Here is a 25,712-nt window from a genome sequence, read left to right as displayed (position 1 = left end):
GTTTCCCCACAACTTCCACACTTATTGCTTTCTGCCTTACCCATGGTAAAAAGGGTGCTGTTTAGCCCTGTGTGGCCCTGGAGCCAGTGTTGCCAACTCTCGTGAGAGAAATAAGCCAACCCACCTCCAAAAACAAGCCAAAACAAACCCAATGACATCCCCATATAATCCTAATAAAAATGATTTGATGCATTTAATCATTATACAATACAACTATGTATGTCTATGATAATTAATGTTTTAGTAATTTATTATACTAATAATTAGCCCATAGAGAAAAGAAAAGGATCTCTGGAAAAAAATCGTTTTCAGCTTAAAGCAATTATATTTCATTGAAGCAACTCCTTAATTAACATTGTTTTAATACCATGGATGTGATAAGAAAATGTATCAAACATGGGAAATATGAAATAGTACCGGGTGTACCAGTTTGGGCGTTTGAGTCAGTTCAATGGGAAAATAAATTGATTAAACAAACGTTTGATTGATTGAGTTGTACAATGTTATACAACCCTAAACTAATTTAGAATACACTCTGTAATGAAAGACAGCTGACTGAACATATAATATTGGCCAATATGTCAAATATGTAAATATCACATAATAGAGATCCTGCTTTAGCTATGACTAAACTAAAATAGAAATTAGCTGCCAAAAACAACACTGCTATACTTTACAATGCTCTGGAAGCCTCTGTTAATTTAACTGTGAAATTAAATCTTTATTGATGATTATAAGTGTCCTCGTATTTCTTCATATATGGACTCCTGACTTCATTAGTTTTATGTTTTATTTCTCATGATTAATTATTTAATGGATCATGTCTGAATGTTGGGGGCGTTGCAGATTTCGCTGCTCAAACACCATTATTTTAATTACCAAAGGCATTTTCAATGGAGCAATAAAACAATGTAATGAAGTACATCTGCAAAGCCATACATGACTTTCATTGTAAAGTAAAATCTGAATCCCCCCCCCCCCCCCTAATTAACTGTATATGTTTCTTTTCCCTTTTTACCTCCTTTATGATGAATTCCTGTTCTGTTCTTTAACTATATAGAAGTGTCTATTCGTACGTCTCTAAATGTTATGATGAATTGAACACGGTGGACCCTCTTGTAAACAGGTGTAATATGCTTAACTGGTCGTCCACTCACAGTTAACAGTCTTTGTATTGAGTCTGTGCTTGAAATGTATAGGCTACTGTAATTCAAATCAATCAGAATCATTATGTGGATATAAATGACATCATATGTTATATTACGTTGTGAGATTCACAGAGCTAGTACAGAGCGCTCCATCTCGACCTCTGGCAGGTCTATTGCGCCCTCTGCTGGTGATGTGGAGGAAGTGCTTTGATTCACTCATTACACACACACACACACACACACACACACACACACACACACACACACACACACACACACACACACACACACACACACACACACACACACACACACACACACACACACGGCAGCACATTTAGATTCTAGTTTTAGTCGTATCGTCTCTTCAATAGTTTTCATTTAGTTTTAGTCTTTAGTATCGTCTCTTCAATAGTTTTCATTTAGTTTTAGTCTTTAGTATCGTCTCTTCAATAGTTTTCATTTAGTTTTAGTCTTTAGTATCGTCTCTTCAATAGTTTTCATTTAGTTTTAGTCTTTAGTATCGTCTCTTCAATAGTTTTCATTTAGTTTTAGTCTTTAGTATCGTCTCTTCAATAGTTTTCATTTAGTTTTAGTCGTATCGTCTCTTCAATAGTTTTCATTTAGTTTCAGGCACATTTTAGTCACCTGGAATGTTTTAGTGTTAGTCTAGTTTTAGTCGACTAAATCTACAGTTTATTTAGTCGACTAAAATGTATTTTGGTCAGGCCTTGATGCCGTCGTAATGGCTGTTTTTACACTTGCTGAAAATAGCAGATCTACAAGCTCACAACACGTTGTGCGCTTGTAGATCGGCTATTTTCAACATGCAACAAAGTGTAAAATGACTTATAGTGGATCTCTTGTCCACTAGTCCCTTCCTAACATTTTAGTCTAGTTTATATTTGTTGACGAAATTGTCAGTATATTTAGTCTTAGTTTTAGTCACCGTAGCTTAGTTTTCATTTAGTTTCCATTTAGTTTTCCTCAGTGGAAAGTCGACGAACATTTTCCGTCGTAGTTTTCACGGAAACCCAAAGCAAGTTTAAGGTCACATTCTCACCTAATACTTCGGTAGACTCAGATCCGTATGGGCGGGGAATTTGTATTCTTGCATATTTAAATGGCTGCGGTTTGCCTTCACACTGTCATTCGCAGCAATTGGAAACGCAGTAGGGGGGACCTTTATCAATGTGGTCCGTTCATAAACTATAGCCTACACAGTGAAATCTGTGATAAAATTACACTCATAACGTGCATGTGTCGTGCCGTCTGGGACGTCCCCCCCCCCTCTCTCTCTCTCTCTCTCTACGCACGCAGCCGCCACACACTGTTCTTTTGGGCATGGAGGCACAGCGCTGCATGAGCGCACTGATATAACTCCCCAGTCCCCACACAGTGACAGCACTCCATGTTTACGGCACACACAGACAGACAGACAGACAGACAGACAGACAGACAGACAGACAGACAGACAGAATATGATGTAGGCTATAATACACTGCAGTGTTTTTATGTGTTTTCTTAAGCAATTGATTAATGTACACGTCCTCATTTCGATCAGGGCTTCAGTCTCCTTATTCGACCACGTCTATCCACAGTAACGGGACATCTTTGCGCTGCGTAAAATATGCCTTCTCCGTCTCCAACTGTGTTCAGCTCCTCACCCGCCACATTATGTTTGCTTCATTTCCTTTATTTACTGCGGATTGCATTCACACCTGCACCGAATCGTAGTCAAGTGCGATTCGAAGCGAAGCGAAACCCACGTTTTTGGGCGGAGTAAAATGCGGTTATTTGCTGCGCATTAGGATTCGAATGAGCCTTAATTCACACCTGCCAAACGAAGTGCACTTTCTGACAATGCGCAGCAGGATTCGTTTTAATCGCAGCAAAGCTCTCTGGTATGAATGTGACCTTACTGTCAACGGACGCACAACCTCTCCGCAGTGAAGAATGAACGGCTACTCGCATATACTGTGTGGCTTGATTAACTGAATGACATAATTATACACCTGCTGGTGATTAATTAATTAGTGACCTAATTATTAATTAACTCAATAAACTTCACCTGCTTGTGAAAGCCACCACTACTAGGAGGGGGGGGGGGGGGGAGGGGTGAGTCAGTGTGGACTAAACTAACTGCCCCTTTTAACAGTTGGTATTGTTCTCCATATGCAGACTGCGCCCATTCTGACCCATTCTGACCTGAGATCAGATTCATACGAGGTTTCCACTGGACACACACTGGTCTGATTAACCCATTCTGACCTGAGATCAGATTCATATGAGGTTTCCACTGGACACACACTGGTCTGATTAACCCATTCTGACCTGAGATCAGATTCATACAAGGTTTCCACTGGACACACACTGGTCTGATTAATGATCTTACCATTATAAGTTAATGGCAAGGTGCAACCTATAGGTGTAACTTCCATTGACAGCCCATTCATCCGAACAGAAAGGTCCTCTCTGATATACAATTTACAATTTAGGCATTTAGCAGACGCTCTTAATAATAATAATAATAAAAAAACTTTATTTGTATAGCACCTTTCATGACATGAAATACAGCTCAAAGTGCTTTACAGATCAATGGAGAATAAAAGAAAAGCAAGGCAATGACATTAAAAAACAAGCAGTAATGCAGTACAGTGAGGACATGAAAAAAAAAAATATATAAGATCAATTAAAGGCAATGTTGTAGAAGTGGGTCTTGAGCTGAGCTTTAAAAATGTCTACAGAGGCTGCCTGACGAAGGTACAGTGGGAGCTTGTTCCATGCCGACGGCCCGTAGAAGCAAAAAGCTGCTTCCCCGTATTTTTTAGTTGCCTTTTTTTTTGGGCAAAGCGAGCAGGCCAGCAGTGGAAGACCTTAGGGGGGGCGGTTTGGGACATATTTAGGCAGGCAGTCATGTAGGTAGGAAGGTGCGAGACCATTGAGAGCTTTATAGACAAGTAAAATAATTTTAAAATCAATCCTAAAAACAACCGGAAGCCAGTGCAGCAATGCCAAAACTGGAGTAATATGTTCTCTCATCTTAGTTCTAGTTAAAACTCTGGCTGCTGCATTTTGGACAAGTCAGAGCGACTTACATTAAGCAAGAACAAAAAGCATATATATTAAACAACGTCAAACTCACCGACATTGCAGCTGTACGGAACGCTTGAGTTATTCTCTTTATCCTCAAAGTGTTTTTAATTTTGTAGTTTTTTTATCCCACGATTTTGTAACCCATTTTTCACCCCTGTGTCAATCATCTAATGTGATCCTGGGCTCTACACACCCTCCACCAACCTAGTCCCCATATATGGGGGACAAGGGGAGACCAACCTAGTCCCCATATATGGGGGACAAGGGGAGAGCAACCTAGTCCCCATATATGGGGGACAAGGGGAGAGCAACCTAGTCCCCATATATGGGGGACAAGGGGAGAGCAACCTAGTCCCCATATATGGGGGACAAGGGGAGACCAACCTAGTCCCCATATATGGGGGACAAGGGGAGAGCAACGGACTTGAACTTATGCTTCCTTCATGCCTGAGTGTCCAAGTTGCTCCTTTACACCTGACAGGGGGGAGTTTCCCTGGTTGGACGTAGCGCGTGGAAGGAACACGTTATTCCAACCAGTTCCTTTCCCCTCCATCAGGCCATCACGGCTGGCCAGGGGGAGGCAGTTTAGTGACCAGGATTACTGCATGTTTTTTGTGAGGGTACTTACCCTAGGGGACACGGGGAGAACATGTGAGGGTACCTACCCTAGGGGACACGGGGAGAACATGTGAGGGTACCTACCCTAGGGGACACGGGGAGAACATGTGAGGGTACCTACCCTAGGGGACACGGGGAGAACATGTGAGGGTACCTACCCTAGGGGACACGGGGAGAACATGTGAGGGTACCTACCCTAGGGGACACGGGGAGAACATGTGAGGGTACCTACCCTAGGGGGCATGGGGATAACATGTGAGGGTACCTACCCTAGGGGACACGGGGAGAACATGTGAGGGTACCTACGCTAGGGGACACGGGGAGAACATGTGAGGGTACCTACCCTAGGGGACACGGGGAGAACATGTGAGGGTACCTACCCTAGGGGACATGGGGAGAACATGTGAGGGTACCTACCCTAGGGGACACGGGGAGAACATGTGAGGGTACCTACCCTAGGGGACATGGGGAGAACATGTGAGGGTACCTACCCTAGGGGACACGGGGAGAACATGCAAACTCCACACAGAAAGGCCCTTTCGCCAACCCCGCCTTCGGGTATGGGGCACTGATGACGCGGAGGAGGAAACACGCCGCCAGCACCCACAGCTTCCAGAGCGGGAATGGAACCCAGGACCTTCTAGCTGTGAGGCGACAGCACTACCAACTGTGCCACCGTGACCCCCAAAAAAAGTGTTTATTTCATAGATATCCACTGTATACATGTTATGAGCTATACTTTGTGTCCTTGCACTTTTGCTGGAGTTTGGAAGTCCTCGTTAGATATCACTCAACTGCTCCATAGCACCCGTTTAGAATTAGCACATAATGCAGGAGGCAGCAGGACGTCGCTTCACTGAAAACAAGTGCTCCCAAACTCTGATGGAAACATGGCCGCGGTCTGCACACGGTCAATACCGACCTTAACCCATTCTGACCTGAGATCAGATTCATACGAGGTTTCCACTGGACACACACTGGTCTGATTAACCCATTCTGACCTGAGATCAGATACTATAAAAATGTCAGTCGTTCTTCGATTCTTTCAAAAATAGCAGACCTACAAGCTCGTAGCGCGCCACTCGGTGGCGCGCTACGAGCTTGTAGATCTGCTATTTTTCAATAGCTAAAGCATAACATGATGCTAACACCAAAAGGGGTTCCTGCCCAGAATGGGTTAATGTTTTGATGTATAATTTACGTCATATTTAGTGGAATTCGGGCGTCATTTCTCCGTTTGTTGTCAATGGCAAATCTTGAGGCGTGTAATGTGAGGACGGAAGCTGTTTATAGGAGGGGCTAGCGCCCCTTTAAAATCACACAAGTGAGGGGCGTTCTAATGGATTAATGACCTCATACCAACCATGAAACATACCTTACCTTACCGTAGTTTACCTTAGTGACATCACCAACCATGAAACATACCTTACCTTACCGTAGTTTACCTTAGTGACGTCACCAACCATGAAACATACCTTACCTTACCGTAGTTTACCTTAGTGACGTCACCAACCATGAAACATACCTTACCTTACCGTAGTTTACCTTAGTGACGTCACCAACCATGAAACACCTTACCTTACCGTAGTTTACCTTAGTGACGTCACCAACCATGAAACATACCTTACCTTACCGTAGTTTACCTTAGTGACGTCACCAACCATGAAACATACCTTACCTTACCGTAGTTTACCTTAGTGACGTCACCAACCATGAAACACCTTACCTTACCTTACCGTAGTTTACCTTAGTGACATCACCAACCATGAAACATACCTTACCTTACCGTAGTTTACCTTAGTGACGTCACCAACCATGAAACATACCTTACCTTACCGTAGTTTACCTTAGTGACGTCACCAACCATGAAACACCTTACCTTACCGTAGTTTACCTTAGTGATGTCACCAACCATGAAACACCTTACCTTACCGTAGTTTACCTTAGTGACGTCACCAACCATGAAACATACCTTACCTTACCGTAGTTTACCTTAGTGACGTCACCAATCATGAAACATACCTTACCTTACCGTAGTTTACCTTAGTGACGTCACCAACCATGAAACACCTTACCTTACCGTAGTTTACCTTAGTGACGTCACCAACCATGAAACATACCTTACCTTACCGTAGTTTACCTTAGTGACGTCACCAACCATGAAACATACCTTACCTTACCGTAGTTTACCTTAGTGACGTCACCAACCATGACCGTTGATTAATTATTGTCAATTATTTTACTTAACCCATTCTGACCTGAGATCAGATTCTAAAAATGTCTTCTACATCCTGACAGTTTTCTGAAAAAGCCATGTTTCTATGTCAGTCGTTCTTCGATTTTTCAAAAATAGCAGACCTACAAGCTCGTAACGCGCCACCGAGTGGCGCGTTACGAGCTTGTAGGTCTGCTATTTTTGAAAAATCGTGAAAATGCGACCCAACTCTTTGAATATACATTCTTTCAGAAGACTTTTTTTCAGGCCTAAATGGCCTAACCCTAAATGTCTGTTTGGTAATAATAATGTACGAAGTAATGACTCAATAGAGTAAAAGTATATATACCAAGTTACTTTTTCTGTCTACACCACTGTGTGTCACGCACGCACACGTCGCTATAGCAACCGTATTGGTTGTGTTTAGCTGATCAGAGACGTTGCCTGTCCTCACAAAGACACACTGAGGAGGAGTCATCATAAACCCTAAACCCAGGGTAGAGAGCTTCAGTGGATGTGTTCTGGAAGGTGTAAAGGTGTCTCAGTGAGTCAGAGGACACTTCATAGAAGGACAGAGTCCCTACAGGGCAGTCTAGACACACTGCTGCTCTGTAGACAGACTGACCGCTCTCACCCACTGCTCTGCTGGAGACAGAGGGAACAACAGGGAGGTTAATCCTCCTACTATTGTGATAGACATAGTAACTGACTCCACTACAGTACAGACTCCAGGAATGATCATTCCATCCAAGCCTCCTACCCTCTCCTCTCCTGCAGATTGGTCTGTAAGCCCCTCCTATCAGAACCCTTCCACGCCTCCAGACAGACCCTTTGAACACAGAACCTGATCATCACCATCGTCAAATCTATCAGGGTGGTCAGCGTATGACGGACCTCCTAGACCTCCCTGAAGGACCCCTGGGGGTCCACGGACCCCCTGGACCCCCCTGAAGGACCCCCCCTGGACCCCACTAAAGGACGCCTGGAGGTCCACGGACCCCCTGGACCCCCCTAAAGGACCCCTGGGGGTCCATGGACCCCAGAAACCCCCTAAAGGACCCCTGGGGTCTATAGACCCCCTGGACCCCCCTAAAGGACCCCTGGGGGTCCCCGGCACCACCTCAGTGCATCTTGACAAACTCACCCAAACCTACATAGAAATAAATCCAGAGAAACTTCTCTCATGAATAAACCTTTATTTGATGTTATGGTTTCAGAAATGCTTCAGAGCATTAGGAATATAAAATGTGGATCTGCTTATGAAACACTAGACATTTACAATGTACTTTTATACATCAATACTGTACAAGAACATTAAATACAGTATGTACAACTGGTCCATTTGCTTTTATCATCGTTTTGACAAATCTAAATCACCATAGATCAAACATCTATGGTTGTGAAAATGACCCCAAAACTGTTTTTAAGTTTTTAAAGCTCTCTCTCTCTCTCTCTCTCCCTCTCTCTCTCTCATCAGAGACGTCTGTCCTCACAAAGACACACTGAGCCGTCATAAACCCTAAACCCAGGGTAGAGAGCTTCAGTGAATCTGGTCTGGAAGGTATAAAGGTGTCTAAGTGAGTCAGAGGACACTTCATAGAAGGACAGAGTCCCTGCAGGGCAGTCTAGATGCACTGCTACTCTGTAGACAGCCTGACCGCTCTCATCCACTGCTCTGCTGTAGACAGAGGGATCAACAGGGAGGTTAATCCACCTACTATTGTGAAGGACAGAGTAACTGCCTCCACTACAGTACAGACTCCCGGAATGATCCATCCATCCAAGCGTCCTACCCTCTCCTCTCCTGCTGATTGCTCTGTAAGCCCCTCCTATCTCAACCCCTCCCCTCCACTCTACCTCCCACAGGTAACGGCCTCCAGAAAGACCCTCTGAACACAGAACCTGACGATCACCATCATCACCAAATCGATCAGGGTGGTCAGCGTATGACTGAAGCTTCTCCCCCTCTGGCCTTGTGACCTTCCTGTTGTCGTCAGACAGACAGAGTGTTCTGCTTGCTGTGTTTGGGTCCAGAGTGAGACGATGGGAATCTGATGAGAAAACAACACAGTTTTTCAGAAAACAGAAAAATACATTTAGTAGAATCTAATAAACTAGACTAAAAAACACAAAAAACATTTGAGATGACTGAAATATAAAAAACTCAATTAAGTTTTATTCAAAAGTCTATGACTAAACTAAAATCTAAACGTTGCTGTTAAGACCAGATTCTACAAAATGAACTTTTCCGTTTTCTGAATGTACTTCCACCACTGCACATGCCAGTAGCAACACAGACATACAGACAGACAGACAGACAGACAGACAGACAGACAGACAGACAGACAGACAGACAGACAGACAGACAGACAGACAGACAGACAGGTAAACTCACATTGTGTAGGGAGTTGAGGATTAGTCCAGAGTTCTCCTCCATGTTTCACTCTGTAGGAAGTAGAACAACAATGCATCAATGTCTGACTGTCTAACACAATGTCTCTGACACTACAGTGTTTCTGCTACCCTTATCTTGACCAGGGCAGGCAGCCTGACCGGACAAACTCACTGCCACCTGGCTTGGACCAGAGGACTTAGAAATACTTGTTGTTTTTACATTTCTATAGAGTAATATAATTTCTTCCCATGGGGAAGCTATTTGAGCTTGTAGATCTGCTATTTGAGTCTACTCACTTGAGCGTTTCCAGTCCAGAGAAGTTCTCCAGTCCAGACACCGGCAAGACGTTGAAGGTCAAGTCTAATTCTCTCAGATGAGGATTAGATCTGAGAGCTGAGGCCAGAAGTTCACAGCTTCTCTCTGACAACCAGCAGTTCATCAGTCTAAATGAGAAATAAAACACCACATGTTTGATTGTCTGCTATAAAATACATTATTCTGGATAGAAGACAGTGAAGCTGATAACTGGTGATGTCACAGACACAAGAAGCAAAAGACAATACAATTATTTGTATTATCGGCTATTTTTTAAACATGTTGATGAATCTTGGACAATGCTAAAATGTTCTCTTAAGAGGGGTCCCTAGCAGAACATATTTTCAGATGGGGGGTCCCTAGCAGAACATATTTCCAGATGGGGGGGTCCCTAGCAGAACATATTTTCAGATGGGGGGTCCCTAGCAGAACATATTTCCAGATGGGGGGGTCCCTAGCAGAACATATTTTCAGATGAGGATCTGCAGACAAATACGTGTCAATTTGGGGATACTAAAATGTTTGACAACCAATGCTGTAGAGCAGGGGTCTTTAAAAGGGGGTCCGGGACCCCGAGGGGGTCCTCCGAGTTACTGCAGGGGGGTCACCAAATCTTCTTATAATAGAAGTGTGTTACTATGATATCAACCTTATTCACACTCTACCATTAAAGCCTCACCACAATATGAATAGTATAATCACATAATAAACTAGAACTGCACTCTGTCGAGTACATACTTGCTTGTTGCATACTAGTAGGCCATAAATGGCCAACTAGTGCGCAAGCAGAGCGCGCAAGTCCTTTCGACCGCTGTAAACTGTCAAATCTCAGTATCTCTGTGAAGGAACGTTTGAAATGTATAATTTTTAGATGTAACTATTTGCTACCTAACTACTTTATGCTTATAAACACCTAGTATTATTAAGTATGATTCAAGTTTCTATCTATATAAGTTTGGGTGAAGAGCTAGTCATACATATACACACCACGTACTCTGGTCCCAGCAGATCAGGCACAACTTGCTATTTTATTTTTACTGATTATGTATATAGTATACGTATGACTAGCTCTAAATGATGACGTAAGAGATATGGTCATTTGTGGTCGTTTGGTCCCAGCAAAGCAGGCATATACTATATAGGCATATACTATATATATACTATATATAGTATATATAGTATATAGGCATATACTATATACATATACATATATACTATATAGAGTGTGTAGTTGTAAGTTGATTAGCGGTATACTGTGGTTACTTTGCGCCAAAAACTGTGACAGCTGTCCCGTCATTTGATGTTTATGCAAGAAAACAGCAAATCTGTGCCTGGTTTGCTGGGACCAAACGACCACAAATGACCATATGTCTTACATCATCATTAAGAGTTAGTCATACATATACACACCACGTACTCTGGTCCCAGCAGATCAGGCACAATTTGCTATTTTATTTTTACTGATTATGTATATAGTATACGTATGACTAGCTCTAAATGATGACGTAAGAAACATATATAGTATATATATAGTATATAGGCATATACTGTATACATATATACTCTATACTCTATACTGTATAAAGTGTGTAGTTGTAAGTTGATTAGCGGTATACTGTGGTTACTTTGCGCCAAAAACCGTGACAGCTGTCCCGCCATTTGATGTTTATGCAAGAAAACAGCAAATCTGTGCCTGGTTTGCTGGGACCAAATGAGCACAAATGACCATATTTCTTACGTCATCATTAAGAGCTAGTCATACATATACACACCACGTACTCTGGTCCCAGCAGATCAGGCACAATTTGCTATTTTATTTTGACTGATTATGTATATAGTATACGTATGACTAGCTCTAAATGATGACGTAAGAAATATGGTCATTTGTGGTCATTTGGTCCCAGCAAAACAGGCACAGATTTGATGTTTTTCTGCATAAACATCGAATGGCGGGACAGCTGTCACGGCGGAAGAGACCGGGCGAAAACATTACTTGCGCGCTCTGCTTGCGCAAGTAATAAAACATATCTGACCGTAAAGTAATAAAACATATCTGACCGTAGAGTCTCCAGTCTACAATGTGGACTCCTCAGTGCGTCACACAGCAGGTCCATATTTGGCTCCAGGTGGTTGGAACTGATGTCCAGGTGTCTCAGATGGGACGAATTAGAACTGAGAGCTGAAGCCACAACTTCAATGTGTTCCTTCTGGAGGCGACGGCCAAAACCATCAAGTCTGTAATGACAGATTAAATGTAAAATGAGACACGATTAAAACAGGTTAGACCACGTTCACTGTCAAGGAAGTAAACAGAGATCTTCTATTGCAGATCTATAAGCTCACATTGTGTCACATGGTGAGGTTGCAGATCGGCTATTTTCAAAAACATATTTAAGTAAATGAATTGACAATAATAAATCCCTGGCACACATTGTATTCAGATAGAGGTCTGTTACGTAATACATATTTATTTATACAAAGTCCTTGGTTTGAGAACCACTGGTTTGCATTAAACACTGCAGAATGAACCACCTGTTGTGACCAAGCAGTCTTTTAATTTGTGATGATTCCACCTGTGCGTGTGCATGTGCATGTGCATGTGCATGTGCATGTGCATGTGCATGTGCATGTGCATGTGCATGTGCATGTGCATGTGCATGTGCATGTGCATGTGCATGTGCATGTGCATGTGCATGTCCATGTGAGTGCGTGCGTCCCTCCGTCCATGCATGCGTGGCTACAGTACGCATGTGTGTGTGTGTGTGCGCGTGTGCATGTCTGTTTATTATTTGTATTAATTTGTAATGAATGAATATAGTAGTAATATGAGGTGCTCAGTCATGTTGTTATTCACAGGACTACTAACCTGGCTGTTGTGCAGTTCCTCACAGCTGGGATCAGTCTCAGTCGCCCCGCCTCGCCTGTGTTGTATTTGTCCAGGTCCAACTCCTCCAGAACCTGCTCTGACATCTGTAGCATAGAGGCCAGAGCTGAACACTGGGTCTCAGAGAGTGTCTTCCCTGATCTGCTCTCTGACTCCAGGTACTGTTGGATCCCCTGACTTACTGACGGGTCGTTCATCTCCATCAGACAGTGGAAGATGTTGATACATCTGTCAGGAGAGAAGTCGTCATCATTCATCTTCTTCAGGTTGTTGATGGCTCTCTGGATCTCCTCTGGACTGTTCTCTGTCTGACCCAGCAGGCCTCCTAACAGACGCTGGTTGGACTGCAGTGAGAGACCATGAAGGAAGCGGACAAAGAGGTCCAGTTGTCCACTCTCACTCTTCAGGGATTTCATCATAACAGCCTTCAGGAAGTCAGATAGGGAGCTGTCACTGTCATCATCATCTCCCAGGAATGTCTTCAGGACCTCCGTGTTCCTCTGAGTGAAACAGTGGAACAGGTAGACTGCAGCCAGAAACTCCTGGAGGCTCAGATGAACGAAGCAGTAGACAGTTTTCTTGAAGAACGAGTCGTCTTCTTTGAAGAAGGTTGTGCAGAAGCCAGAGATCAAGTCCTTGATCACATCAAGACCACACGCTTTCAGGTCTTTCTCATAGAAAATGATTTGTCCTTTGTCCAGTTGGTCAAACGCCAGATTTCCCAGCTTCAGAAGAACGTCTCCTGCATCCTTTATGAGCTTCTCTTTGTCTTCATCGTTTAGTGAAGGATCCTTCATCTTCTCCCGCAGTGTCTCGCCCATCAGGAAGTGGCAGAACAGCTCAACCAGGGTTTTGGGCAGCTTGTCTGTCATCCCTGTGTTCTGCACAACGGTAGCAAGGAACCAACAGAAGACTGGGATTTCACACATGGTGTGGAGGATCGTTGATTTCTGGATGTGTGAGAAGATTGAGCTGGCCTGGTTCTTATCACTGATGCTCTTCGTGAAGAACTCCTTCTTCTGGTCATCTTCGATGAAGCCTCGTACTTCTGTCATCCTGTTAACAAACGCCTTAGGAATCTGTTTGATTGCTGCAGGTCGTGAGGTTATCCAGATGTGAGCAGAGGGGAGCAGCTCTCCCTTGATGAGGTTTACAAGCAGATGTTCCACTGGGTATGAATCCATCACATTCACGAGGCCAAAATCTGTTTTGAAATCGAACTGGAAAATTTCTTCATCATATCCATCCATAACAATCATGACTTTGAAGGGGCTCTTGTTGTAGCCTACTGACTTCTGCAACACCTTGAAGATGTCATTAAGAACTTCTTCCTCAATGAATCTGGTTTCCTTGATGCAGTGGTGAATTAGCTGTGCCAAAGTAAATTTCTTTCCCTTGAGCAGATTTAACTGGCGGAACTTGAGCGGGAACACGAGGTGTGGACCTTGGCCGAAACGTTTCTTGGCCCAGTCAGACAGATACTTTAGTACGAGGAACGTTTTGCCAATTCCTGCACAGCCAGTGGTCAGTGCTGATCTTATGTCTCTTCCAGAAGGGTCTTCGTGAATTTCTTCAGGTTGGATTTGTGTTCCTCCTGGCTTCTTCTCCAACTGTCTAACCTCATGGTGGCTGTGGATGTCTGTGTCTTTGATGTCTAGATTGTGGAGCGGGATGAAGACCGTTTCAACCTCAACCTCAGACTCTGTGCCCAATTTGACAAAAGTACAAGTACTGCAGCTACTGCTCATGTTGTCCTGAAGCTGGTCTTTATAGTAAGTAATGGGAAGCCCTGATGTTTCCACCAACGGACTGGCCTGGTTCTTATCACTGATGCTCTTCGTGAAGAACTCCTTCTTCTGGTCATCTTCGATGAAGCCTCGTACTTCTGTCATCCTGTTAACAAACGCCTTAGGAATCTGTTTGATTGCTGCAGGTCGTGAGGTTATCCAGATGTGAGCAGAGGGGAGCAGCTCTCCCTTGATGAGGTTTACAAGCAGATGTTCCACTGGGTATGAATCCATCACATTCACGAGGCCAAAATCTGTTTTGAAATCGAACTGGAAAATTTCTTCATCATATCCATCCATAACAATCATGACTTTGAAGGGGCTCTTGTTGTAGCATACTGACTTCTGCAACACCTTGAAGATGTCATTAAGAACTTCTTCCTCAATGAATCTGGTTTCCTTGATGCAGTGGTGAATTAGCTGTGCCAAAGTAAATTTCTTTCCCTTGAGCAGATTTAACTGGCGGAACTTGAGCGGGAACACGAGGTGTGGACCTTGGCCGAAACGTTTCTTGGCCCAGTCAGACAGATACTTTAGTACAAGGAACGTTTTGCCAATTCCTGCACAGCCAGTGGTCAGTGCTGATCTTATGTCTCTTCCAGAAGGGTCTTCGTGAATTTCTTCAGGTTGGATTTGTGTTCCTCCTGGCTTCTTCTCCAACTGTCTAACCTCATGGTGGCTGTGGATGTCTGTGTCTTTGATGTCTAGATTGTGGAGCGGGATGAAGACCGTTTCAACCTCAACCTCAGACTCTGTGCCCAATTTGACAAAAGTACTGCAGCTACTGCTCATGTTGTCCTGAAGCTGGTCTTTATAGTAAGTAATGGGAAGCCCTGATGTTTCCACCAACGGACTGTCCTGAAGCTGGTCTTCATAGTAAGTAATGGGAAGCCCTGATGTTTCCACCAACGGACTGGCCTGGTTCTTATCACTGATGCTCTTTGTGAAGAACTCCTTCTTCTGGTCATCTTCGATGAAGCCTCGTACTTCTGTCATCCTGTTAACAAACGCCTTAGGAATCTGTTTGATTGCTGCAGGTCGTGAGGTTATCCAGATGTGAGCAGAGGGGAGCAGCTCTCCCTTGATGAGGTTTACAAGCAGATGTTCCACTGGGTATGAATCCATCACATTCACGAGGCCAAAATCTGTTTTGAAATCGAACTGGAAAATTTCTTCATCATATCCATCCATAACAATCATGACTTTGAAGGGGCTCTTGTTGTAGCATACTGACTTCTGCAACACCTTGAAGATGTCATTAAGAACTTCTTCCTCAATGAATCTGGTTTCCTTGATGCAGTGGTGAATTAGCTGTGCCAAAGTAAATTTCTTTCCCTTGAGCAGATTTAACTGGCGGAACTTGAGTGGGAACACGAGGTGTGGACCTTGGCCGAAACGTTTCTTGGCCCAGTCAGACAGATACTTTAGTACGAGGAACGTTTTGCCAATTCCTGCACAGCCAGTGGTCAGTGCTGATCTTATGTCTCTTCCAGAAGGGTCTTCGTGAATTTCTTCAGGTTGGATTTGTGTTCCTCCTGGCTTCTTCTCCAACTGTCTAACCTCATGGTGGCTGTGGATTTCTGTGTCTTTGATGTCTAGATTGTGGAGCGGGATGAAGACCGTTTCAACCTCAACCTCAGACTCTGTGCCCAATTTGACAAAAGTACTGCAGCTACTGCTCATGTTGTCCTGAAGCTGGTCTTCATAGTAAGTAATGGGAAGCCCTGATGTTTCCACCAACGGACCTGAGAGAGAGAGAGAGAGAGAGAGAGAGAGAGAGAGAGACAGAGAGAGAGAGAGAGAGAGAGAGAGAGAGAGAGAGAGAGATGTGTACCTGTTACCAATAACAGAATAGAACATTTTCCACTCCAGTCATTGTCGTTGTGGACTAGTTATGACAATATAGAGATGACAAATCACTGGACTCTGAGACCCTGCTGTCAACAATCAATAAATGTTTATGTGTCACTACCATAGACTGTAAAAAAATATGGACAAAGCGTTCTCCGAGGCTGATATCGACGTAAGATGAAGCCTGTCAGTCCTTGTATTGTAAATCACCATCTTTCTAGATCCGTTTTGGCCCAGCTGGCCCATTGGTTGGCCCAGACAACGAGGCGGGACTTCCCCCCTTCTCCTTCGTTGGTTTTTATTTTGACTCGAATGGGGCGTGGCTCCCGATCATAGACTGTAACAGTAGCCACGCCCCTCAGAACATACGCGACTTTATGGTCATTTTTTTAATAAATGGGACCATAATTTTCCAAAAAGAATATTATGACATGAGAAATGAGACTTTAAACTAGTGACTGGAAGCAGAAAGTATTCATGACCATGTTTATTAAGGTAATACAGTCTAGGTGAAGTTGGGCCCAAATACATGGACCTCTATGGAGATATGGGGTTTTTTGGGCCCAATGACAGCGCCACAACAGGCCATTATATGAACTTTCAGGAAGTCCCGATTTCCTTAGTGGCTTCACAGAATATCTGTCTGACTGCCCCCCTGGTTGGGACGCTCGTGTTGCAGTCTCTCACAGTCACAGATCGACTTTTTATGGGGACAGGTTTTAGTTGGGTCGGGCGATCCCTGTGGGAGACGGCAGCACGTATTGTTCCAGTGCCTGGAGAATGGACAGGCATAGCGGCGAGTAGCTCTGGTTCATAGCCGACCTCCTGTCCCTTATTATCGTAAAGTCGGGAAGTGTACACTGTTTATCCCATGTGTCTGACTCTGTGTTGACTGTTTAAAGCCCATAACACACCGCTGCGCGTCAAAACAGCCGGCTCCATTATTTTCAATGAACCTATCGCACACCGGCTCCGTCCGCCGTGTCGCCTGGCGCGCCGATAGAACCAGTTCTATTTTCCAGGCGGCGCCGCGCGGCAACGCGCCGGACGGAGCCGGTGTGTGTTGGGCTTACGTCGCCTCGGCTAAAACAATAGCTGATCTGCAAGCTCACAATGTCGCCCCGCAACACGTTGTGAGCTAGTAGTCTATTTTCAGCACGTGTAAAAATGGAGGATGAGACGAGGAGAAACCTTTGCCTTCACAGTACACAAGCTGGCTGTCACAAGTTGAAAAGAGATGTGGCCCATATGACGAGACATAAAAGAGATGTGGCCCATATGACGAGACATAATCAAAATGGAAAACGATTAGGCCTACAGATTTAGTGGCATTTCACATTGCAAGACTGTAGGAAGAGTGGGCACCTAAACGTTAAAGAGTTAATTTGGACGTATTGTAAACGTTTTCACATGTCTAATCCCAAAGGGGATTTATCTTTCTGGCCAGGATCACTGGCCAGACAAATATGCCTTAAAACACTATACTTGCCCTCTATATCTAAAAAATATAAACACCTTAATTTTTTTTATTTCTTTCATAAATAGAGAATCTTTCACTCAATAGGAACTGCTCCTGTCCAAGTTGAGGATGTCATAATATGACATACTGTATGTACATGTGTGGTCCAGCCCCAGGGAATGTATGGAATGCACATGCTAATAAAAAAAGTATTTAAATATTGCTTTGACGCTCATATTATTCTTAGGGAGTATTAAGTTGTTTTATTAGCATATGCATTCCATAGGGCTGAACTAGCTCTGGTCCATAGCCTTACTGCTTAAGGCTATGGACCAGAGGTAGGGCTGGACCACACATGGACATATCATCAACCTGCCATGGGAGCAGTCCCTGAAACATTCTCTCTTTATGAAAGAAATAAAATGTCGATGGTGTTTGTACTGGTCTCACCAGCGATAGGTTACCCAGTAAGTTAAACACAGTTCAATAACTCCAGTGGAAGCCAGGACTTGTTTTTGAAGATGTACTGAACAAAGTGTAAAACTGAAACAAAGCACAAACGATGATAAATGTAAATGCAGTAGATTGGAATGCAGTAGATTGGAATTTATCGAAATCGAGGTTTCAGAGAAAATAATCGAGGTTATTTTTTTAGGCAAAATCGTGCAGCCCTAACAGATGGTATTAGTAGTAGTAAATGGAGGCTGTACAGATGGTATTAGTAGTAGTAAATGGAGGCTATAAACACAGTGTACAGATGGTATTAGTAGTAGTAAATGGAGGCTATAAACACAGTGTACAGATGGTATTAGTAGTAGTAAATGGAGGCTATAAACACAGTGTACAGGACTGCATTTATTCTCAGAGGCTCTCTATGATTGCTGCCAATTAATCCTCCTACTAAACAGTTAGGAATCCTAAGCTAAGTATGTCCTTCTAGAAGTAGTGTTAGTGAACACAACTATAATACATATATTTGTCCAACTGTGAGGCACGCACGCACGCACACACACACAACTTACCTCTCAGTTTGGCAGCTCTCTCTCGTCTTGCCTTCTCTTCTAAAGCTGAGATGTGAGACAGTGATTTGTTAGAGTGGAGACACATCATCATATTGGGTCCGTCTCCGTGTGTGTGTGTGTGTTACATTAGACATTAAGATAAACTTTTCATGCTTTCAATGAATTATGCAGTCAAACAAAGTAGACGTTACATCCACCTGGCACAACAAATACAATTAAGCGCCTTTTCTTTACTTTCTTACCTGGCAGCGCAGCAGAAGGATTCCATTCCTTGAGTTGTGGATACGTGTCGAGAATCTCTGGATCTTTGAGAAGTGTAAGGAACTGAGATGAAGTTCCCTCTCCTCCACTAATCACTGTATCAATAAGCTCAATACAAACATCTTCTGGCTGCGCTGTATGCTTCAGTCTTAAATAAACTCTGTCATCAATAATCCCCTCACTCTGAGCATGCTGTAGAATGTGGAGATCTGATCTGAGCCACTTGATCAGTTCCACCTTGTTGGCCACCAATATGTCCACAGAGCCCTATAGGATGAGTAGCAGGTAGTATTATGTTCAATATGCAAATTAATTGTATTAATGAACCTTATTTTGAGCTGCTATTTGCCAGTAAACCAACCTGTAGAGGATCTACGTGAGAGGAAGCCATGGTCTTCTCTGGATGAGGCACAGCTGTTGAACAAAGAAGAAATGTAACCTTTTCTCATTGGAGGGAGTGTAAACTCCACCTCATAGGACAGAACTCACTGGTCCTCATTCACACCGGCGTGTACACTCATAATATGACGTTACGTGAGCGGAGCGTGAGCGGACAGGCATTCACGTGGATTCCCACATTGCGTGGGAATTCATGGCCATCTCCGTGAACTTGGCGGTGACGTTGGTTTGTCGAAAACTCTGCACATATCAGCTGGCACGGCAGCTCTCATGGTAGTGTAAAGGCCATACGCTTGTGTATTAAGCTTTAGTCTTCATGCTGAATCAATAAATAGTTCCCAAATCTCAGACAAAATATGTAGGCATGTGTCCACAACATTGGTCAGCACATAAAAAAATGATAGCCTATATAAAAGCCAAGTATCACTTGTATGCCTAAATGCATGCAGTCTAGAGGCAAGTTAGCCTAGAGTCCCATGCAGAAACTGCCCCCGCAAGCACGACACCTTTTTATTTATTTATTAGGATATTTCTATGATACGCGATTGGGGCTGCTCACTCGGCAGCCTTCTACTCGAAATCCAACACGTTGTGAGCTTGTAGATCGGCTCTCGCGGACTCGCGCTGCATGTTAAAAAACATACTCACAATTATAATAATCTGCATTCTGCACTGTACGAATCCAACGTTGTTTAGTGTAGTAATGCCTGCAGTAGGCCTATTGAAATTGTTACACGGAGGTCCTTTGAGTCAGTTGACTGTCGGTCAGACAGCAGTCACTAGGGCTAATTAGCCCTATATAAAAAATAGAAGACCACATTAGCCTATACTGAATGAATGGCATCAGTGTGTTTGAAAGTCGGCCAGTCATATTCTCATATCAGTTTATCAGCGCCTATCCGATTAAAACACCATCGGCAGAATTTTGGTAGTGCGTATCGTTCAGCCGTAATCGTCGTCCGAAGTTAATGGGAGGGGCCCATTTTACAAAAAAATACCACAAATCACGAATCGTCGTCCGAAGCCCAATCCATCCCAATTTCAGATGTCCCGGGTGGTTTAATCAACCAAGAGCCAAAAGCGATTCCATTTTCATCCATAGGGGGCGCCAAAAATGCGAAAAATTTAACCGTTTCTTCCAGAAAAATGTTTTTACTTTGAAAGCCATGAAACAGGAAACACTTGCCTAAAAAAGTTGACTTTACAAAGGGACCTCACATCCCCGATCATCTTAATATTGTTTTACGCTCCAAAAATCGTTCATATTTTGCGGGAGAGACGGATGAGGAGCAGAAATGAAGCGCCAGCATATCGATCTATTCATCACCACGGAGAGCGCCCTGGATTAGGAGATACGAGTCATTCTTTCTGCCGCGCTAACATGGGAGTCAATGACAAGCTAATAGTTGCACTGAGCGTTAGCATACGGCAAGCGAAAAGCGAAATGCAAAAAAAAAAAATAGGAATAAGGGCCGATTCATACGCTGTTTCGGCGCTGTAGTGCCGAAATGATTTCGGCTCGTCAGAAATTTTCAGTAGCACCGAAGAGCCGACTTTAGGACGGTACCCGCCCCCCCGAACCTCAAATGACGTCAAATTGTTGGCTCTACAGAGCCGAACCGACTTTTATTCGGCTCTAAATTAGGAGTATGAATCGGCCCTTATTCTGAATATTAATATCTCGCCCCGCGTCGCTGGGACGTCGCTAGGACGTCCTCACACGTCATTAGAACTAATAGATCGGTATGCTATGACGTGCTCACACGTGTTTTGTCTTAATTGTGTTAAGGTACATGACAGGCTGTTTTATTTAAACACTGTTGATAAGATTACTAATGTTGATGAATGTCATGGGTGTTATGATCTCAAAACGTGGCATGAAATTCTAGGACATTGCAACTACGAAGATGTGTTGAAATTGCAGAATGTAACTGAGGGGATGGAAATTAAAGGCAAGGTTGATATTTCCAAATTATCATGTGAAGTGTGCACAAAACGTAAATTTGCTCAGAGCCGAAACAGAGAGCCAGACCAAAGAGCTAAAGCTGCACTACAACTTGTACACACTGATTTATTTGGACCAATCGATCCAACGGCTAAAGATGGATTCAAATATACTCTAGCATTTACTGATGACTTCAGGAGCAATTTTTGTTTATTTCTTGAAATCTAAGAGTGACACAGTCAAAGCTACAGAGAAATACATTGCTGATGTTTCACCTTATGGGAAAATTAAGTGTATTCGATCAGATAATTGTACCGTGTATGCTTCTGGTCTATTTCAAGCATTGCTAAGCAAAAATGCCATCAGACATGAGATCTCAGCTCAGAATGGGACAGCTGAAATAAATAGGAGAACACTGTTTGAAATGGCCAAATGCATGCTGATTGAAAGCAGTTTACCAAAATAATTGTGGACATATGCAGTAATGAGTTACTGCTGCTGTTATTCGAAACAGGTGTTACAACAAGCGTGTAGGACAGACCCCATATTATATGTTGACAGGAAAGAAGCCAAACCTTTCGAGAATGAGAACATTTGGGTCACCATGCTATGCATACAAGCAAGACAAGAAAAAGTTGGATTCACGATTTTCGTAGGCTATGACAAAAACAGCCCAGCTTATTTGGTGTTTTATCCTGACACAGGGAAAGTACTTGTAGCTAAACACAGATTGGTAAACTTCATTTAAAGAGTGTCATTGCTAGTCAGACTCAAACAGAGCAAGAAATGGAGGAGGATGATGATTGCAGTATGAGAAGGGCTGTAAACCATCTGCCTGAAGTTGGGAAGACTAGTGTAACCCCAAAAGAGACACAAAAACAAGATGCAGAGTCAGAGATGAGTGATCTGGTTGACATTCAGGCAGGTGGAAGTAGCCAGAGTACAACTTATCCAAAAAGAGAAAGGAGACCACCTCAATATTTAAAGGATTACGAGTGTCAAGCAAAATCTGATGACCAGGGAAATGTAACCTTTGATTATTGTTATGGAATTATGAGAGAAAATGATACATTTACCCTGACTAGTGACTATACTGCCAGAGGCAAGAATGCAGTGGGGGGGTGAAAACAAAAACAGAGTGATGAAGCATTATGGTCACAACACAGTAAAACAAAAGAAAAGAAGGGAAAATAAGTGTTCATTTGTGTTTGGGTGATAGGCATCTGATTATGGGATATATTTAATCTGCTATTTATTAATGAGTATTTGAAAAGTACTGTAACATGTATTTGAGAAATATTTATTGAAAACTTGTATTGGTATTGAAAAGGATGTGTATTTATTTTGAACAAAGTGATTTATGTGAAGATGATAGTATAAGTTAAGATACAAGGTTTAACATGAACGTTTTAAGGTTGTATTTTATTTTATTGTTTACCAATATACGATCAAGTGGGGGTGTTAACATGTGATCTTATTGTCTTAGATATACCTGCTCTTATTCTGAAGCGCCAAATGCTCAGCCGGAAATGCATATCAACATGTGTGTATATAACTGCTGAATAAACGGCTGGCTTCAGATGCACTGACATGCTGAAGGAGTGGATGTAATTGCTGCCTACTCGTGTGTGTTATTCTCTTTATTTCCTATGATGTCCGACTAGCTCCCAGGCTATCTAGATTCCGTCTATCGCTGTAATGGCAGCTCTGCCAACAAATAGCTCTATATTGTGACAGTAATCATTGCTATAGAGTGTGTTCAGTAACAGTGTTAAATAGCTCTATATTGTGACAGTAATCATTGCTATAGAGTGTGTTCAGTAACAGTGTTAAATAGCTCTATATTGTGACAGTAATCATTGCTATAGAGTGTGTTCAGTAACAGTGTTAAATAGCTCTATATTGTGACAGTAATCATTGCTATAGAGTGTGTTCAGTAACAGGGTTAAATAGCTCTATATTGTGACAGTAATCATTGCTATAGAGTGTGTTCAGTAACAGTGTTAAATAGCTCTATATTGTGACAGTAATCATTGCTATAGAGTGTGTTCAGTAACAGTGTTAAATAGCTCTATATTGTGACAGTAATCATTGCTATAGAGTGTGTTCAGTAACAGTGTTAAATAGCTCTATATTGTGACAGTAATCATTGCTATAGAGTGTGTTCAGTAACAGGGTTAAATAGCTCTATATTGTGACATTAATCATTGCTATAGAGTGTGTTCAGTAACAGCGTTAAATAGCTCTATATTGTGACAGTAATCATTGCTATAGTGTGTGTTCAGTAACAGTGTTAAATAGCTGTATATTCACTATGAATATTGCAAAAACGGTCGGGCAGTTACAGTATAGGTAATACTAACAAACATCACACCATCCTGGCTGCTCTTTGGGTTGTTCCTAAGTAGGGGTGGACGATAATGGGCTGGCGTATGGAGCTCCATCCCAGCTCCTAAGACTGGCCTTGTTCCCCAGGTTGATCAGGCTTTTACTGTCCAGGCACCGAGGTGCCCTCTTTACAGCTCTAATTGTATATCTTGTTCTGAATGCAGTTTTCTGATGTGTTGTTTGCTGTTTTTAAAAATATCCTAAAACTCTATTCAGAAAAGTGATATGATACAAATAAATGAATGATGTAATTATGTTCACAATTTATCTATTTAACTTAACAGCACTCACCTGATGTTTCTGAAGTGTCCACAGCTCTCCTATAAGACACAGACCCAATAGAAATAAATAGTAGCATTTTATCTTCAGCATTAGTGAGGAGCAATTCAATGAAGATAGTTTGGAAATGGTGAAGTTGTCCTTTAACCACATAGAGAATACACATTTAAAAAAGAACAAAGATCACCTCATACAATGTTAGCACCACAGTGAACATGAACTATGAAAGTTCTGGGTAAACATTAATTAGAGTGTGGACCTTTTTGATAGAAAGATAATGAAATAATATAAATAGAAATAGACATTTCTGTGCACCTTTCACTTTAAAAACAAAAACAAACTATTGTAAATGAGAGTTACTTACAGCTCATCAAGGAGAGGCTTCTGATGTTCTTCTAGACCTTTGCAGAAAAGGTCTTTGGCTTTTCTGGTGTTCAGGGGTCCGTTCAGGAGTTCCCTCATCATCTCCTGAGTGGTGGACTTAGACCTGACATTATTGTAACCCTCTCTGGTGATGACAGCGTTCTGAAGGAGCAGATCCAGGATGGGATCGACCATGGTCACTTTCTGAATGAGCTTGCACCAGTGTTGCTCCACAAAATGTTTCTCTGAAGATGAGGGGAATGAAAATGGAGTTGTTGCTGATACTCTGTTGCCAAGCACATTTAAACATGCTTCTGTACGTTTTACAATGCTAATACTAATTTAATACTAATTAACTCTGTGTTAATGGCATATATTAGCAAGTATTTGTATGCACCCGTCACCGTTTGAGAGAGCGGGGGGGGGGGGGGGGGGGGGGGGTGTGAACTGTTATTCATAGATTCGGCTCACCTTTAGCTTTAGAGACTCTTCCACTTGTTGACGTTGAACTTGACATTGTTGGGTCAGTGCCTGTAGCTTCATGCTGGTCTGATGTCACAGCTACTGTTGAGTTAGAAAAGACAACAGAATTGTATAAGAAACCTGCTGTTTAACAGTGTTAAATAGCTCTATATTGTGACAGTAATCATTGCTATAGTGTGTGTTTAGTAACATTGTTAAATAGCTCTATATTGTGACAGTAATCATTGCTATAGTGCATGTTCAGTAACAGTGTTAAATAACTCTATATTGTGACAGTAATCATTGCTATAGAGTGTGTGTTCAGGAACAGTGTTAAATAGCTCTATATTGTGACAGCAATCATTGCTATAGTGTGTGTTCAGTAACAGTGTTAAATAGCTCTATATTGTGACAGTAATACTTGATTTAGAGAACAACATGACACATTGCAATGTGCTTGTAAATCTGCTATTTGTGGATAATGTTCCTCACAATAGGGAAGCTGGGGTTCAAGTGGTTAATCAGTTTATTGAAGACATCTATTCATAGTATCAGCTCACCATCAGCTTTAGAGACTCCTCCACTTGTTGACTTTGAACTTGACATTGGGTGGTCTGATGTCACAGCTATTGTTGAAAAGGAAACAGCATTGTATAAGAAACCTGCTGTTACCAGGCAATAATTAACTATTATCTGGCTATTAAACTGATGTTAAGTTGATTACATTAATGTTTAGCAAGGTAATTAACTGTTATTGCAGCAGGCAAGAATGTACTAGTAGGTCAAGCGAGTACTCAAGTTCAAATGTTTCCAGAAAGCAAACAT

The 25,712-nt window shown here is 42.5% G+C and overlaps 1 protein-coding gene across 1 annotated transcript in view; it reads right to left on the bottom strand.

The window, feature by feature from the left end:
- Nucleotides 1-19,165, bottom strand: part of LOC310863925 (NLR family CARD domain-containing protein 3-like) — a gene marked incomplete at its 3' end in the record, with an annotated part of 321,429 nt that extends 302,264 nt beyond the window's left edge. Inside the window, exon 1 of the mRNA XM_083772460.1 lies at nucleotides 19,033-19,165. The remainder of the gene's footprint in view (nucleotides 1-19,032) is intronic.
- Between the last annotated feature and the right edge of the window lie 6,547 nt (nucleotides 19,166-25,712).

The sequence above is a fragment of the Protomyctophum parallelum genome (assembly GCF_964188405.1).
Source record: "Protomyctophum parallelum genome assembly, chromosome: 9".
Classification (NCBI taxonomy): domain Eukaryota; kingdom Metazoa; phylum Chordata; class Actinopteri; order Myctophiformes; family Myctophidae; genus Protomyctophum; species Protomyctophum parallelum.
The sequence above is the reverse complement of the archived record's forward strand: the minus strand, read 5'-3'. Positions and strand labels throughout refer to the sequence as shown.